The sequence below is a fragment of the Petaurus breviceps genome, unplaced genomic scaffold, assembly GCF_028583685.1.
Source record: "Petaurus breviceps papuanus isolate PSGF00001 unplaced genomic scaffold, PetGlider_PUasm1.0 90919, whole genome shotgun sequence".
NCBI lineage: Eukaryota > Metazoa > Chordata > Mammalia > Diprotodontia > Petauridae > Petaurus > Petaurus breviceps.
The window spans coordinates 411331-428057 of NW_027187378.1; the positions used below are offsets into that span (position 1 = coordinate 411331).

General features: G+C 37.5%; 1 protein-coding gene across 2 annotated transcripts in view; it reads right to left on the reverse strand.

Annotated features, from left to right (window-relative positions):
• Positions 1 to 9789, reverse strand: part of PAK5 (p21 (RAC1) activated kinase 5) — a 395791-nt gene extending 386002 nt beyond the window's left edge. Inside the window, exon 1 of one of the 2 annotated variants that reach the window (XM_069075401.1) lies at positions 9661 to 9789. The gene's annotated coding sequence lies outside the window, so the exon portion shown is untranslated. The remainder of the gene's footprint in view (positions 1 to 9660) is intronic. The other variant, XM_069075402.1, reaches the window with a different exon arrangement.
• Between the last annotated feature and the right edge of the window lie 6938 nt (positions 9790 to 16727).

The window sequence follows — 16727 nt, forward strand, 5'->3', positions numbered from 1 at the left end:
AATTTAAAGAGTAAGGATAGTGAAGGGAATTGAAACCATGCATAGGGGAATTTTTTAAATAACTGTGGATATTTTACTCAGAGAAGTGAAGGAAAAGAACGTGCATAATAGATGACTTGATAGTTTGAATGACTGTCATATTAAAAAAAAAATCTGAGTCTTATTCTGTGCAACTCCTAAAGGAAGAACTATGATCAATGAGCAGAAGTTATGAGGTCACAGATTTCAGCTCAATATAAAGAATAATTTTCCAACAACTAGAGCCAATAAAAAAATGAAATAAGCTTTTATCAATCAACTAATTGATAAGCATTTATGAATTCCTGGAGAAGTAAATGGCAATCCATTACAGTGTCCTTGCCTAGAAAACCCCAAATGGTGTTACAGTTAGACTCAACTGAAAAATGACTGAACGACATTTATGAAGCACCTACTATGCATCATGCACTATGCTTAGTGCTGAGAATACAAATATAGAGAATAATATAATCCCTTCTCTCAAGAAGCTTATATTTAACATTCACTACATCTCCAACATGAGTTAGTAAGTTCTCTTCCACTCTCAAAAAAAAAATGGGTTCAAACCAGGAACCACTCTTTGGAGATAGAACAGAAGAGATTTATCTCTCATGTAGGTAAGTAGATTGATGCCCTCTGAAGTTCATGTCAAATATATGATTATATTATTCTAGTTTTTATAATGGATACTTAAAAATGAAATTCCAATCTATTGCAAATTGCACAGTAATGAAAATGTACATTAATTGCACTGTCTACCCTAAGGGAGACATGGTCTTATTCCTTCTATCTGTTATGAAACACAGATTCTGAACCCCTCCCTCCTAAGATAGAGGGGAAGAAAATAGGATTCCCCATTTCTAAGTACAAATCCACACTGTACTCAAAACCCTAGAAATTTATATGTTAGGATGAGAATCAGATTCTCCTGGCTACTCTACCTCACCTTTGTCCACATATCAGAGCTGGTAGTCCCCAACATCTGATCATATGTAGCAAAAAAGGCCTACAACTTCCTGTTCAATCATGAAGTTGTTTCCACTGACACTGAAGACCAAGGGTTTCAAATGGCCTTTATTAGGGATGCAACCATTAGGGTCACCTCCAATTGTTCCCAGTATTATCTTCCATCTTTAAAGTACCCTTCTCCCCTTTTCTAATATTCTTCCTTTGTACTCCTAATATCCTTATATCTCACTTTTGGGAAATCCTTACTTGGGTCACATACTTTGTTTCATTTCCCTTAGTAAGTCTCCCATCCTTTTTTCTCTTTTTAATGTACATTAGTTACTATGGAAACAAGGATACCACTGACAGGAGCAGAACTGAATAATACTCTGAGTTTCAGCATAAAAAAATCAATTGTTTTCAGAGTAGAAGCACATGGTCAATAAAAGATGTTCATATCATGGTTTAGGAAATGCAGCAGTGGGTGTGTTAACATCTTCAGTGACCACATGTTTATCCACATACCATTTATCAAAAAAAATACATTCATGTATTTACCCCCTTTGAGCTTATAGTCTGCTCTCTGATTTTCTTCAGCTTCCTGGGTATGTTTGTCCTTTTGACTTGGTATGCAAATACTATTAAATTATTTTCTCTTCCCATGCCTGTTGGGGAGTAATTGTGCCTTGACCTCTTAAATCCTTTCAAAACATCCATTATGTCTCCTTATTTTAGTAGGAATATATAGGAAGGAGCCAAATTAGGTTTGCTTAAATAGTGAAAATTAAAAACTTATGAATATGGGTTATGCTTAGAATGGTCTGTTCCTTTTGGCTTTGTTCACTTTTTTTAAAATATCCTAATACAGAAACAAGATTAATATGATGCTCAAAATTACAAAGCTGCAAGAGCAGAGAACCGATTCATTAGATATTTTCAGGCAAGTCACAAAACCTGAGCCTTAGTTTCTTCATTCTATAACAAGTCAATTCTACCTCCTCTAAGTGTCTCCCTCAAATTTTCCTGCCTGGCTATCTTTTCTACCCCAGTCCTTCCTCATTTTATATCATGCTGATCTATGTCCATGCTACCTCTCACCAATAGCATATTAGCTCCCTGAGGGCATAAATTATATCATTGTTTAAATCTTTGAATCCCCAAATTCAAGTATATTACTTTGAAATGTGTAGGCTCTTAATAAACACTGAAAGAATATCTAAACCTAACATATTGTTGCAAGGATGAAATAGGTCAGCATATAAGAAAGAATTTTGAAATTATAAAATGAAGGGGGCGGCCAGGTAGCATAGCGAGTAAGAGCACCGGCTCCAGTGTCGGGATGACCTGGGGATCAAATCTGGGCTCAGATACTTAGCACCACACCCAGAAATAGCTGGCTGTGTAACCTTGAGCAAGTTACTTAACCCCAATTGCTTTAAAAAAAAAAAAGAAAGAAATTATAAAATGCTTTACAAATGGCAGATAGTGTCATAACCATTTTTGAGGTATGTGGCTATATGTTACATAGGAACTGACCTTTAATTCTTTTATTTTTTGAAAGAATTCTTTTTAAATAATGCCCAATTTGTATTAAGTACTATGTGCCAGAAAGAGGAAACATGGTGTAGTCAAAAAGCTTGCCTTGGAGTGAAGAAGAATCGGACTTCTGACACATATGGGCAAGTCTTGGGCACATCACTTAATTTCACAGTGCTCTAGTCAACTTCCTAAGACTAGAAGTTGTGGAGAAGGAGCCAAACTACATTGGTAAGAGGGAGTTTCCTCTTCAGAGGAAACTTTTTTCAGAGGAAACCTTTTCCTCTATGTGTCAGTAAGAGACTCTTTGTCCTTAAGGATATTACATTCTGATAGTAAAATAGTTATCCACTTATCTTTTGTAAATCCTTCCAAGGCTCCCCATTATCAACCAAGAAATGTTTGCTCAATATTTGAGACCCTACACTATACAATCCGGTACTATTCTGCCTTTTGAGGTAATCTCCCCCCATTTATTTTATACTCAGGTCAGTCTTACATGAACATGACCTACCTATGTTCTCCTGCTTCAATGTCTTTGCTCAGGCTGTTCAGCACTTCACACAAGGTCTGGAACGTAGTAGGCACTTAATAAATGCTTCTTGATTGTTTTATTGATCATTCCCTATTCCCAGGATTCCTTCCTTCTTTCTTTTTTGCCTGAGAAATCCCAATCTTCCCTTAAAGCCCAATTCCAATTCTACCTACTTCAGGAAATTTTCTTGATGGTAGCAGAGAGTAATATAATAAATGAGTGATTTGGAGTCTGAGGACCTGGGTTCAAATCTTAACTCAGCCATTTATTTATTATCTGTATGACCAAAACCAAGTCACTTCCTGTCCTTGGACCTTAGCTTCTGTATCAGTCAAATGAGAAGGGTTATATTAGATGACTTCTAAGCTCTCTTACATCTTAAAAGGAAAAAAAAACACTAATACCTTTTGTTTCTACATCCTCTACATTTCCCAGTCTTTATTTTTTTTGGGGGGGGTAGGTTAATTTATACCCATGTATCTTCATTCCTGGTTAGGGAAAGTCTTTGCTCTAAACAAAATAAAAATTTTCCATTCTGCCCTTCCAGTGCTCCTTAGCTTTCTCTCTCCCTTCTCCCTCTCCCTCTCAATCTCCTGAGTTAGAAGATGAAGCCAAGTGCTTTCATGTTATCCTGCACTGTGGTCAGTGATACACAATTAACTAGAAAGACAGAAATCTACAAATACTCACCATTGCCATTACAAAAAAATGGCCATCCTTTTATGATCTGATAATGTTCCATTAAGATGACTGCAAAAGGGGCAGCCAGGTAGCACAGCAAGTAAGAGCACTGGCTCCAGTGTTGGAATGACCTGGAGATCGAATCCCAGGCTCAGACACTTAGCACCCACCCAGAAACACCTGGCCGTGTAACCTTGAGCAAGTTACTTAACCCCGATTGCTTAAAAAAAAAAAAAAAAAGATGACTGCAAAAGTTACTCATTTATTGTCAATTTCAAGTTTTAATTGCAAAATTGATATTTTTGATTTTGATTTTGATTTTGATGACGTGCCTCACATAGTTTCCAGGACAGGGACGGACATATATGGGTCAACTTTTCTCCTTATCACTCACCTCCTCCTTCCCCCCAGTCCTGAATAGCAGTCTGTCAACTAGAATTTTTAAAATACCTACTATATGCCAGACTCTGGCTCTGAAATTCCTTGTTTAAACACTACTATCTAGGTAATGGGGAGAGCTAGGTGGCACAATGAATAGATTGTTGGATCTGAAGTCAAGAAGACTCATCTTCCTGAATTCAAATCTGGCCTCAGACATTTACTAACTGTATGACCCTGGGCAGGTCACTTACCATGTTTGCCTCAATTTCCTCAGCTGCACATTGACCTGGAGAAGAAAACGGCAAACCACTACAGTATCTTTGCCAAGAAAATAAAAATAAGGTTGTGAAGAGTCAGACGAGACTCAAGAACAACAAGAAGAAATTTAGACGGGGGTGGGAAGAAATATAAATAGCAGGGAAATATCTATATGTATACAAAAACTGAAAATGTTAGAACCCTTCACAGTCAATTTATTCCTATGACTAATTATAAAAACTATGCTTATATTGCATGATTATAAAAGAAATCTTTTAGCTTATAGTTGTTTTAAAAATAAGCCAACATGATTGTTTGCATGAACACTAAAATATCAACTATTTGCTCCTCTGATTATCAAATAGCACATAGTCAGGCAGTTAATGGAATGCCTGGAACTCTTTTTTTTAAACCAACAATTTGTCTAAGCATAAGGAGTATTACATTAAATAGTCAAAGTGGCTGATTCCTTCAGTAGTTTCAAGCCTTCTAAAACCACTGAATCCTAACAGAATATCTAACACTTCCCTAAAAATGCCATAACTTATAAAGTCACATTCATGGGGATCTTATACTACCAGGGGATTCCATAACACACGAAAGAATGCAGGGTACTAAAATAGCTATCTGTTTCAGAATTGATGCTTTTCCATGGTCCTGGAAAAAGTGTAAATAAGGCTTTAGTAAATAAAATATCTGGCATTGACTTTATTTTTTAATCTCATTCTGAAAACTACTCCTTTCTTTACTTGCAAAAACACTGTAGATAATAAGTTTTATCAAAAATGATAGTTGACTTTTATGTAGCATTTAAAGTCTGCAAAGTACTTTATTATTTATCTTTAGAACTCCACGTGCTTATTTCCCAGATGAGGGAGGTAAAGTCAGGTCAAGCAACTTGTCCAGGGTCACAGAGCAACTGGACATCAGAGGAAGAATTTGAGCCCAGGTTTTCCTGACTCCAACTTAAGTGCTCTACATACTATAGCATATGCCTCAATGAACCATTAAAAAGAATCATAGAAACATATGATTAGAGGCTGAACAATATCACTTGGTCAACAGAGAGGCTTCATCTAAATATTTATTTGTCTAGTAGGGGTCACTTGATTACTAAATCATATGCAGATAATCCAATTTTCTAAGATTGATCAATCAACTGATAAGCATTTACTAAGAATCTACTAGCTGCTGAAGCTATGCTAGCTAGGTACTGGAGTTACAAAGTAAAAAAAAAAAAAAAGAAAAAAGTACCTACCTTAAGAATTCTCATTCCCTACAATCTAGCCAGGAAAAACAGTACATTTGTGTATATGAACATTCAAACGTGATATAAGATAAATTTGTGAGGGAAGCCACCAGTGCTGAGGATGGGGGTGGGGATGGGGTAATCACAAAAGAACTGATTTGTGTTTATGGAAGGTAGATGTTAAAATGAGTCTTGAAGAAAACTAGGGAGCCAGAAGGTAGACAAGAGAGGGGGCATTCTAGGCAAATGCCAAGGCATGAAGATAAGAGACCAAGTACTGTGTTTGAGGAGCTCCAAGAAGGACAATTTGACTAAATTGTAGGGTTCATGAAAGGTAGTAATGTATAATGAGTCTGGAAAAGCAGGTTGGGGCCAGGTACTGAAGGGTTTTTAAATGCCAAGATGAGGATATATTCAAATCTAGAGGTAACAGAGAGCCACCTGAGTTTGCTGATAAGGGAAATAACACAAATTTGTTCCCTAAGAAAATCATTCTGGCAGCTGTATGGAGTTCTAGCTCATGCTAGCTCTAAATAATTTCCTCAACAGGAAATGCTATCTTAAATCTAATTTAAATTACTCTCCAGACTCATTTAAAGTGTATTTTCTATTGTCCATTCTGCAGTGAAGTCAAAGAAGAGTATATAACTATTTTTCATATAACAAATTTTACTGGATCAAAGATGTTACTACTGTCCTTCCTCTGGACCACTGTTTCTATCCATCACACTACGGACCCCTGCGTATAAAATCTTGGTGTTATCATTCTCTTCTCTCTCCCATTAGTTATCTCCTCAATATCAGTGGCATCCAACAGTTCCTTCTTTTCTATTCCCACTGCCATCACCCTAGTAAAGTCCCTTGGTACCTGGACTTTTATTATATTTTCCTAACAGGTCTTTTTTTTAGGGGGGAGGTGGCAGCTAAGTGGCACAATGGATAGAATGCCAGGACTGGAGTCAGGAAGAACTGAGTTCAAATCTGGTCTCAGATACATTAGTTATGTGACCCTGGGCAAGTCACTTAACCCTTTTTGCTTCAGTTTCCTTATCTGGAAAATGAATTGGAGAAAGAAATGGCAAATCACTCCAGTATTTTTGCCAAGAAAAAAGGCAGATGGGGTCATTAAGAGTCAGAAATGGCTGAAATGACTGAACAACAAACAGGTCTTTACACTTCTATCCTCTCCCCGCTTCCAAATCATTCATACTGCTGCCAGAGTAAAGTCTTGTTTACTTACAAATCTGGTCATATTATATCTCTCTTCAAAACTCATCACTAGTGCCCCTATTACCTACCAATTAAAGGTCAGACTCCTCTACCTGGCATTCATTATGCTCTACAATCTGGTACTCTGCCTTTTCAGCCTTAACTCATATCACTGCCCTCCATACATTTTACATTCCAGCCAAACTAAACAACTTTTCAACAGTGTAACACTCCCAGCTTTCTTCTTTCAGTGCCTTTGCTTACACTGGTCCTTATTTGGGATCTTACTGAAAATATTTTAAGTTACTTCTGATTTGCAAAACAGAATGAATAAAGAAAATCTATTTTTTGGAAAGATGCCTGTTAGTTACTCTATGTTTTTAAGAACTCTGCTTTGATGATTCTGAAAGGTTTGGCCTTTTTAAAAACACTAAAAAATAATTGAACTTTTTCTTGGTGATTTAAGTCCATCATTATGAACATCAATAAGGAGATTTGGAGGTGCCACTCCCTGTTCATCTCTATCTCAAATGGCCCATATCATTATGCTTTTTGAATTTTTAGGTCTGTTTTGCATGGTTTTTTTTTCCACTTATTCCCTCACTATCCAGAAATTAGCAACTACTTTTTGGAAAAACGGATAACTAAGCTTATCAGAATTACTTTTGAAAAAGGCATAAAAAGACGAGCAGCTCTCTTATAAGTAGTCAAGAGTTTTTCTGCACGAACGTTGTAAAACCTCTTTTGGCCAATACAACATTCTTAGTTCACTTACAAGCCCTTATCTAGGCTTTGTTAATCTTATCTAGTTCTTATCCAGGTTCTGCTAGTTAAGACTACTGAAAGAGACTTCCATATAAGTACATTACAGTTGTACTTAGAATATACTTTATATATGTGTATGTACATACATATACATGAGTCATCTAGAAGACTGCATAAGATATTAAGAAAAATATGTTTCACCATTTCTTCTTGATGATCCCAGTCATCAGACTTTCTGTTCTTCTATTGGGGTCAGCCAATGTTAAAGTTGTTATTAAACTCTCTTCTCAGAATAGCATCTATCCAGCTGTGGCAGAATCATGATTTCTCACCATATGGAACACACCAAGAAAAGGAACTTCGAAGACTTTCATATTCACTATATACTAAAACCCATGGCCATTATGCTAGTGTGAGGGGCTCGGGCTAAATGATCCCTAATGTGTCTTCTAGCTCTAAATTTTTGCAAATCTAAGTAACAAAAACTTATACAAGGAGAGGTGGCAAATACAAACATTTCTTGCCCTTTCTCAGGAAATAAAACATTTTGTTCTACTATTAATATTACTGATGAAATTGATACCACCTCGTTTCAGCAGCATTCTCAGATTTATCTTCTGCACTTTTTTCTCAAAATATTATTACACTAAATACACACATTCACAATGCTACTTTACCTAACCATATTTTCCCCAAACTTTAATATTTTATTTGGTATACATATGTGTGTTACTATTTACTTCACATTTAACAATATTCATTTTAGAGTCACATTGGGTTCCAAATATTTATGATTCAATATTAAGGTCTGCCAATTCTTTTAAGTAATAAAATGTCTATATTTACCTTCCCACTCAATCTCACAGGATTGTTGTGAGGATCAAACGAGATTGAAAGACTGGATGTGAAAGTGCTTTAAAAAGTTCTAAGTCCTAGCCAAATGTAAGTTGGCATAACTGTTATTGTACTATATATGGATTTGGAATTGTAGATTCCTAGGATTTTTGAGCTACACGAAATCCTAGTGATCATCTAGTATAAACTCTTCATTTTGTGAATGAGAAAATTCAGGCCTTGGGTGGGTAAGTGACTTCCCCAAGGTCATGCAGCTAGTTAGTGTCAAAACTGAGCTAAGAACCTAGGTCTCCTAGGTCTTTTTCAACCATTTCTCCTTGGACATCCATCCATTTAAAAAAAATTCTGATAGACAAGAACATTTAGTTAAATTGACTTCTCTGAAATTTTATGTTGCTGATTCAATTGCTGTCCCATGTTTAGCTCCATAGTTATGCAGTCTTTAAAAATTTCACTGACTGCCCAAAAGAAGCACTAATACTCTACCCCGACATCCCTGAAAGGATTTAAGTTTACCTACCAGAAACCTAAGGCTCTACATCATTTTTGGCAGAGTTCAGAGGAAAAAGCATCCCCTAGATTATGCTCCACACACGTGCCTAAAATGACAAGTTTCCGGGTGTTCTTCGCAATTAAAAACACACGTACACAAACGCAACACTACAACAAAGGAAAGCCCAACACTCCTATCACATCACTTACTTGTTTTAGTCTACACCTGTGAAGAGACAAAATCCACACCAGATTCCTTTTCTAGCAACGTATCCAGCACTATTCCGGAGAAACATCTATCAAAGCCCACGTCTACACCGGACATATGCTCCTGTATACACAAAGAGCTGGCAGCGTTTGGGGGCTCAGCAGCTGTACAGGGTACCACTGCTCTTGCTCAGTGAGTTATCCGGGCTTTTCCATTCCCGTCTCTCGCCCAGGGGTCAGAAATACGCCTCTCATTCGATCAGCCGAACCTTGGGCGAAAGATGCAGATGGAGCGAATCTGAGAGAGGTACCTGTCTCAGACTGCTTCTTCCCAGCAGTTTAGTGCCAGGCATCTCCTAGGAGATGCACAATTGCACTGTCAGAGAGCTAGCTTTTGCACCGGACTCGCATCCTTCCGTGCCCGGGACTCTGGCAGAGAAGGATGCTCCTGGTCCCATCTGGGCACATCTCCCGAAGCAACGCCTCCCTCCCCATTCTCCGTAGCCGCTCCGCAAGATGCCCCTACCTGGTAGCTGGCTGTCAGAAAAGCGGCGGCTGCATCTCCTTTCTTTCTCCGCTGTTACATCGCTCCAAGCGCCATGTTCCCAGTCTCCCTGGGTGCACAGTGTGTAACTACTACAGGCTGGGCTGGGGAAAGGGGGGCGGGGGTGGGGAGCGGAGGGGAGGAGAGGGTGGGTAGAGCCAAAGCTTCCTACATGAGACCCAAACCTACTCTTTCGACTGAGCATGCCCAGTTCCGGTGTTAGGCGCCACAGAGGGGTTTTCTCTCTGCCAAGTCCACTTCTCCGCGTTTTAGTTGCAGCCAAGAGGACAGTCTGGAGCTGGCAGAGGGGCCGGCCCCGCGTGGGTGGGTGGGTGGGCGTGGGGAGCTGGGGGTGGCTCCACGAGGATCAGACTGAGCCCGGAATGAACTGGGACCGAAGAAGAGGACAGTGGCAATGGCCTGGAGGAAAGCAGCTCTTTACTGCCTGAACTTACTTTATCTTTGACCTAGGAGAAGGATGTCTACTACCCACAAACCTAGGCATTCAGTTTACAATTTAGCAACACAAGTGAGAATTAGGAAGGGTGTGGAGGACCGGCAGTAATTTGTAAAGGCCAGCCTACGGCCACCATGGGAAGAATTCGGATTTGTCACTCTTGTCCCTGAAAAATAAATACATTGTCGGTGATTAGAAGCCAGTCCTGTGCTCTGCTCTCAGAAAGGACAACCTAGTGATTGCAACTGTCTTGGGTGTTTCCTACTTCACGTAGGTAGGTGGTCAGTTGTAGCTCTGGGTGCCCAATACCACCTCTATCCCTCACAGATGAGCATATAATGTAACTACTCTTAAAGTTTCCTTTGGGAATAGCTGCACCTTCCTTAAAACGAATCTCTCTGGTGACTTCTTTATGCATATAGATCAATGAATGGTCATACCCATAAAATCTCACCGGAATTGAATTGGGCACCTTTTCCTTTGCAATTTGAGGAAATCTCGATCAGATACTTGGTAAGGGATAAAATCCACACCCCCTCGATGCTTTCTCACCTCGTGCCCTTTGCCTGGGGCGGGGAAGGCGGTGTTGGTCCCTATCTTTTACAACCTATTCCACAATCTCTTTGCCTGCGGTCCCTTTGCAGTAGCTAAAACCTGGATCCGAAAGTCAAATATTCAGTATTTCCAATAATGTGTCTGGGCATGCTCAGTAGTGAAGACTAACAGGTTCTGGGTTTAAGAGTAGAAAGTGATTGCATTCAAGGATAGCAGGCTTTTCAGCAGAATTACACCCAGGTTCCAGTTGGCAAGGAGAAAGATGGATATTCAAATTCTTTTCCTGTCATTAAAAAAGTAAACTTTCCCAAGGGCCGCCTTCTCAACACCCCAGACTGATTTCTTCCAGGAATTTTCACAATGCACATTGCACAGAGATGGGAGTTAATATCAGTATTTGAGTTTTCCCATTATGGGTAATCCTGATGCTCTTAGAAGGACCTCCTTAAGGATTTAAAAAAATAATACACGTCTCTTTGAGGCTTAGGAGATGGAATTCATTTTACATATCAAGGAATGAAAAAGCAGCTGTTCTCTGAAGGATTTTTCATTGAATTTGTTTAGTAGGAAGAGATCTTAACTATATCTAGCCTATCCCTCTTCTTTTAGACAACGCAGAAGTCTAGACAAGTTACCCAAGGTCAAACCAGTAAGCAGAGAGAGGATTTGAACCCCGGTAAAATTATAGTCCCATATCCAATCCTCTTTTGTCTTCAAGTAGTTGGCAAATGGACATATTTTGAACAATCTGCAAGACAAAGATTTGCATATGCAGTACACACATTATGCTCTGTATCTTCTCTTAGCTAAATAGTTAATTGCAAAGTAGTTCTCCTTCTCCTGCTCTCTGATTTTTCATTACTCAAAGCCCATAAAGCACTAGCTGCCATACAAAAGCACAGATCCTTGCTAGGAAAAGATTTCCTTTCCCCCCCTCCCCTTTCTTAAATATTTCTCTTTAAAATAACAGGGAAATGTCATGATTCCTTTTCTTTTAAATGAGAGAACATATTTCTGGAGGCTATCTAGTCTCACATTGCATTATAGAATTTTAGAACCAGAGGGCACCTTAAAAATCATCTTTACAAATAAGGGAACTGATGCCCCAAAATACTGAGATCAAGAGATTTGCCCAAGATCACTAAACTAGTCAGAAATGGAACCAGAATTCCAACACACATTTCTGATACTCAATTCAGTGCTATATCAATTCCACTAAAGAGATGGACTGTAGGATAAGGAAAACCAGAGTTCAAATCTTGCTTCGGATACTATCTGTATGACTCTGGGCAAATCACCCTGCCTCGCTTCTTAATCTGTCAGAGAAGGGAGTTAGATTCAATGGACTTCAAGATGGCTTCCACTTCTGAATGTCTGATTTTATAATTGTATGGGTTAGACTACTACTTATAAACTATGCTTTTTTCCCCCATTTAGTTGGAAATTAATTACTTCCTCCTTTTTACCTTCATTCCCTCCTTACTATTTTTTTTCCCCAGTACACACCTGGGGAGTGGACAGAAGATGCATTTTTGGTAAACAGGAAAAAAATTTTTTTTGATTCATCAGAATGATTTGAAATGCAATTGGAAATTTGAGAATTTATACTTTTTTTCTTGAAATGTGACAATAAAAATTGTTCATTCCTACAGTCTAAATACTATTCCTTTAATACTTCAAAGTTCTATGGTCTTATTAATATGACAACTCCCTCTACCAGGGAGTTCTCCACCTTTCCACAACTTTCTGGAAGTTTTTGTGAGTTTCTCTGAACCCTAAAATATCACCATCTAGGAGCCAGCTCTCTAGCAAAGAACTGGGATAGTCTGGTCCTTGAATAACAAATCTCCAATCTGATGCTGCCCCCATAGTCTTAGCCTTTACATTTTGCCAAACAGAGCTGTTCTCTACTGGTATAATATTTTGGAACTCAGCATTACTTCCGTATCACCAAGATGAATCAGAAGAGGATTTTGTAGAGGAAGTACTCTTCCTGTACTATCATATTTCTTCTAGGCAATTAGGTGCTACAATGGATGAAATGCTGGACCAGGAATCAGGAAGACCTGAGTTCAAATACAGCCTTGGAAACTAACTGTTTGACCCTGGACAGGTCACTTGATTTCTGTCTGCCTCAGTTTCCTCAACTATAAAATGGAGATAATGATAGCATGTCCCTCCCAAGGTGGTGGTAAGAATCAAATGAGATAATATTTGTAAAATTTTTGGCACATAATAAGTGCTTAGTAAATGTTTGTTTCCTTCCTAGGCCAGGGGTTCTTAACGTTTTTGTTTTTGTTTTTGTGCTATGGCCCCTTTGGCAGTTGGGTGAAGCCTAAAGACTCCTCGAAATAAAGTCTGAAACAGTTAAAATACAAAAGATTACAAAGAAAACCAATAATATTAAAATAGAACTTAATTAAATTTGAACCAAATACAAAGACTGGACCAAGACAGCCCCACCAATAATACCTTAGGGTACACCTAGTCTTCTTTAGTACCTCCAACATTTGTCAAATTTTTTTCTTCTTTGTCAGTTATGCTAATCTGGTGGTGGGAGGTAGCACCTCAGAATTGCTTTGATTTGCATCTCTCTAATTATTAATGATTTAGAGCATTTTTTTCCCATATATGCCCTCTTCTCTCATCTGATATGTCACCATTCTGGTGCAGGCCCTCACCTCACACCTTGACTATAGCAATAACTTATTGATTGGTCTTCCTACTTCAACTATTCCCCTTCAGTCCATCCTCTGATCAGCTGTCAAGGTGATTTTCCTAAAGTTGAGAGCTAATCATGTAATCCACCTCTCCCATTCAATAAACTTCAGAGGCCCCCACTCCTCTCTAGGATCAACTATAAAATCCCCTGTCATTCAAAGTCCTTCACAACCTGGTCCCCTCCTACCTCTCTAGTCTTCTTATACTTACTCCCCTTTACGTACTTTGTGAGTCAGTGACACTAGGCTCTTTGCTGTTCCTCCCACAATATACATCATCTCTCCTCTTTGGGCATTTCCATGGCCTTTCAGGATGCCTGGAATACTCCTTATTTCTGCCTTCCAACTTCCCTGACTTCCTTTAAATCATAGCTAAAATCCCATATTTTGTGAGAAGCCTTTCCTAACCCCCCTTAAAGTTAATGTCCTCCTCGCCTTGATTATCTCCAATTTATCTTATCTACATCTTGTTTGTACACTGTTGTTTGCAGGATGTCCCCTTATACTCTGAGCTCTTTGAGAAGGTCTTTTGCCTTTTTTTAAATCCTTAGTGCTTAACACATTAAGAACTTTATAAATGCTTACTGACTAGTAGCTTAGATTTCTTCCTTTGAGAATGTCTCATTCATATCTTTTGATCAGTTATCAACTGAGGGAATGGCTCTTATTCTTATAAATTTGAATCCATTACACACACACACACATTATATCTAGATTTAGATCTAGATATCTCTTAGAAGTGAGATCATAATCAGAGAAACTTGCTTCAAAGAATTTGCCCTCCAGTTACCTACTTCCCATTTGATTTTAACTGCTTTTGGTTTTGTGTGTGCAAAACCTTTAAATTTCATATAATCAAACTTTTCCATCCTCTCCTCTTGATTGGTCATGTACCATTATACTATCCATAGATCAGAAATGTAACTTCTTCATTTCTCCTCTAATTCTGTGCATGATGCCATCCTTTAGGTCTAAGTCATATATCCATTTGGACTTTGTCTTGGTAAACAGTATGAGATGTTGGTTTATACCTAGTTTGTGCCAGATTGTTTTACAGTTTTCCCAGTAGTTTTTGATGAGTTTTTATTCTAGCAGCTGGTGTCTTTGGGTTTATCAAACAGTTAACTACTATATTTACTTCTTTTTGTGTATCTCAATTGTTCCATTAATCTGCCTTTTAAATTTATTTTTGTTGTTGTTGTTCAGTCATGTCTGACTCTTTGTGACCCCGTTTGTGGTTTTCTTGCCAAAGATACTAGAGTGGTTTGCCATTTCTTTCTCATTTTACAGATGAGAAAACCGAGGCAAATCAAGCTCAGCACTCTATCCACTATAACCCACTATACCATCTAGCTACTCCTCTATTTCTAAACTAGTACCAACCAAATTATTTCGATTATTATTACTTTGTAGTGTAGTTTGAGAAAATATCCTGCTAGACCCCATTCTTTCTCACTTTCTTTCATTATTTATTTCCCTTTAGAATTTTGATCTTTCATTCTTCCAGGTGAATTTTTAAATTATTTTCTAATTTTATGTTGTTTCCTATTTTTTTCTATTTTATTCTTTACTAGTTTAGTCATTCTGTGGATTAATTGGTATGGGGTTGAATAAATGTATAAATAAGTTTAGGTAGTATTGTCGTTTTTATTATATTGACTTGGTCTATGCATGAAAAACCTACATTTCTAATTATTTAGGTCTTTATTTCCAGAAAATGTGTTTATATTTGAATTTATATAGTTTCTCTGTGTGTCTTGGTAGATAGACTTCCAAATATTTTATATATTCAGTAGCTGTTTTACATAGAATTTTTCCTATCTCTGCCTTCTAGTTTTATTGGTAATATACAGGAAATGAAGATGATACAGAGCATATGGATTGATTTTATATCCTGCAACACTGTGGAAATTGTTATTTCTCTAGAAATCATCTCTAGAGTTAGGCAAACCATAATATCATCTACAGAAGTGATCATTTTCTTTCCTCTGACTATGCTCACTTCCTCAATTTTTTTTCCTTCTCAATTTGCTATAGCTAGTGTGTCTTGTACTCTTTCAAAATGGTAGTCCAAGAGTAGTTAGGATAATGGACATTTTCCTTTACTACTAATCATATTGAAAAGAGCTCTAGTTTATCCCTATTATATAGAATGCTGGTTCTTAGTTTTGGGAGAATGCTACTTATTCTATAAGGACAGGTCCATTTATTCCTAGATTTTCTCTTCAAACAACTACAACAACCAGAAATGGGTGTTGTATTTTATTTAAAATTTTTTTTCTTCAGCTATTAATATAATCATATTTTTTTGTTTTCTCATAATTAATATCGTCAAAATGTCTCTAATTTTCCTAATTTTGAACAAACTCTGGTTTTCTGGTATAAACCCAATGTGAGCCTAATATGAAATCTTTTTTTATATGTTGATGTAATCTCTTGGGTAATCTTTTATTTAAAAAAATTTTTCACCTATATTAATTAGGAATATAAGTCCATAGTTTTCTTTCTCTCTTTTGAGTGTCCCTGGTTTAAAGCAAGTGGCCCTACAGAATTCCTTCAATGAAACAAATGGTTTTATTGAAGGAATTATGTAGAACCATTCATTTTCCTATTTTTGCCAAATAATTTACATTTAAATCTCCTTTTGTTAACTCTTAAGATGGGATTAAAAGAGTCTCATTTCATTTCAATTTTGACCCCAAACTACCAGTTTACCAGTTGAAGTCAGGTCCAATCCATTATAGGAAGTAAGGTGGTGTCATGATTAAGCTGAAGGCAGAAGACTCAGAGATCCTAAATGTAAACATGAAGCAGCAAGTTCAGGTGGAAGAATGGAAGTCATAGGCACCTGAGTTTGACCATATGTATTACTTTGGGCAAATCCCTTCATTTCTCTGGTCCTCAGTGTACTCATCTGTAAAATGACTAGATGATCTCTCAGGTACCTTCATTTCTTAATCTATACCTCTGCCAAACCATAGAAAGGCACTGAATCTTCCTTTCTATGCCTTTAATTTTCCAGTGTTTACAGCAAGTCATGAAAAAAATTTATGAATTATATTTGTTGAGATTTTGTGATTAGATAAGACTCTCCACTTTTAAAACAGTAATGAAATCTAAAACTTGGAGGATATAATGAATTCATAATGATGGATGGCAGTACCGATTGCTTTGCTACATTGGTATCTTGCTAGACTTTTTCTTCTATCTTTTTCTGACCCACCTCAGAGACACATAATCATTCTCTACTAATTAAGTCTTCTTTATAGTGACTTTGGGTACTACCTATTTATGACTTTTATTATCATTAGAAAAAA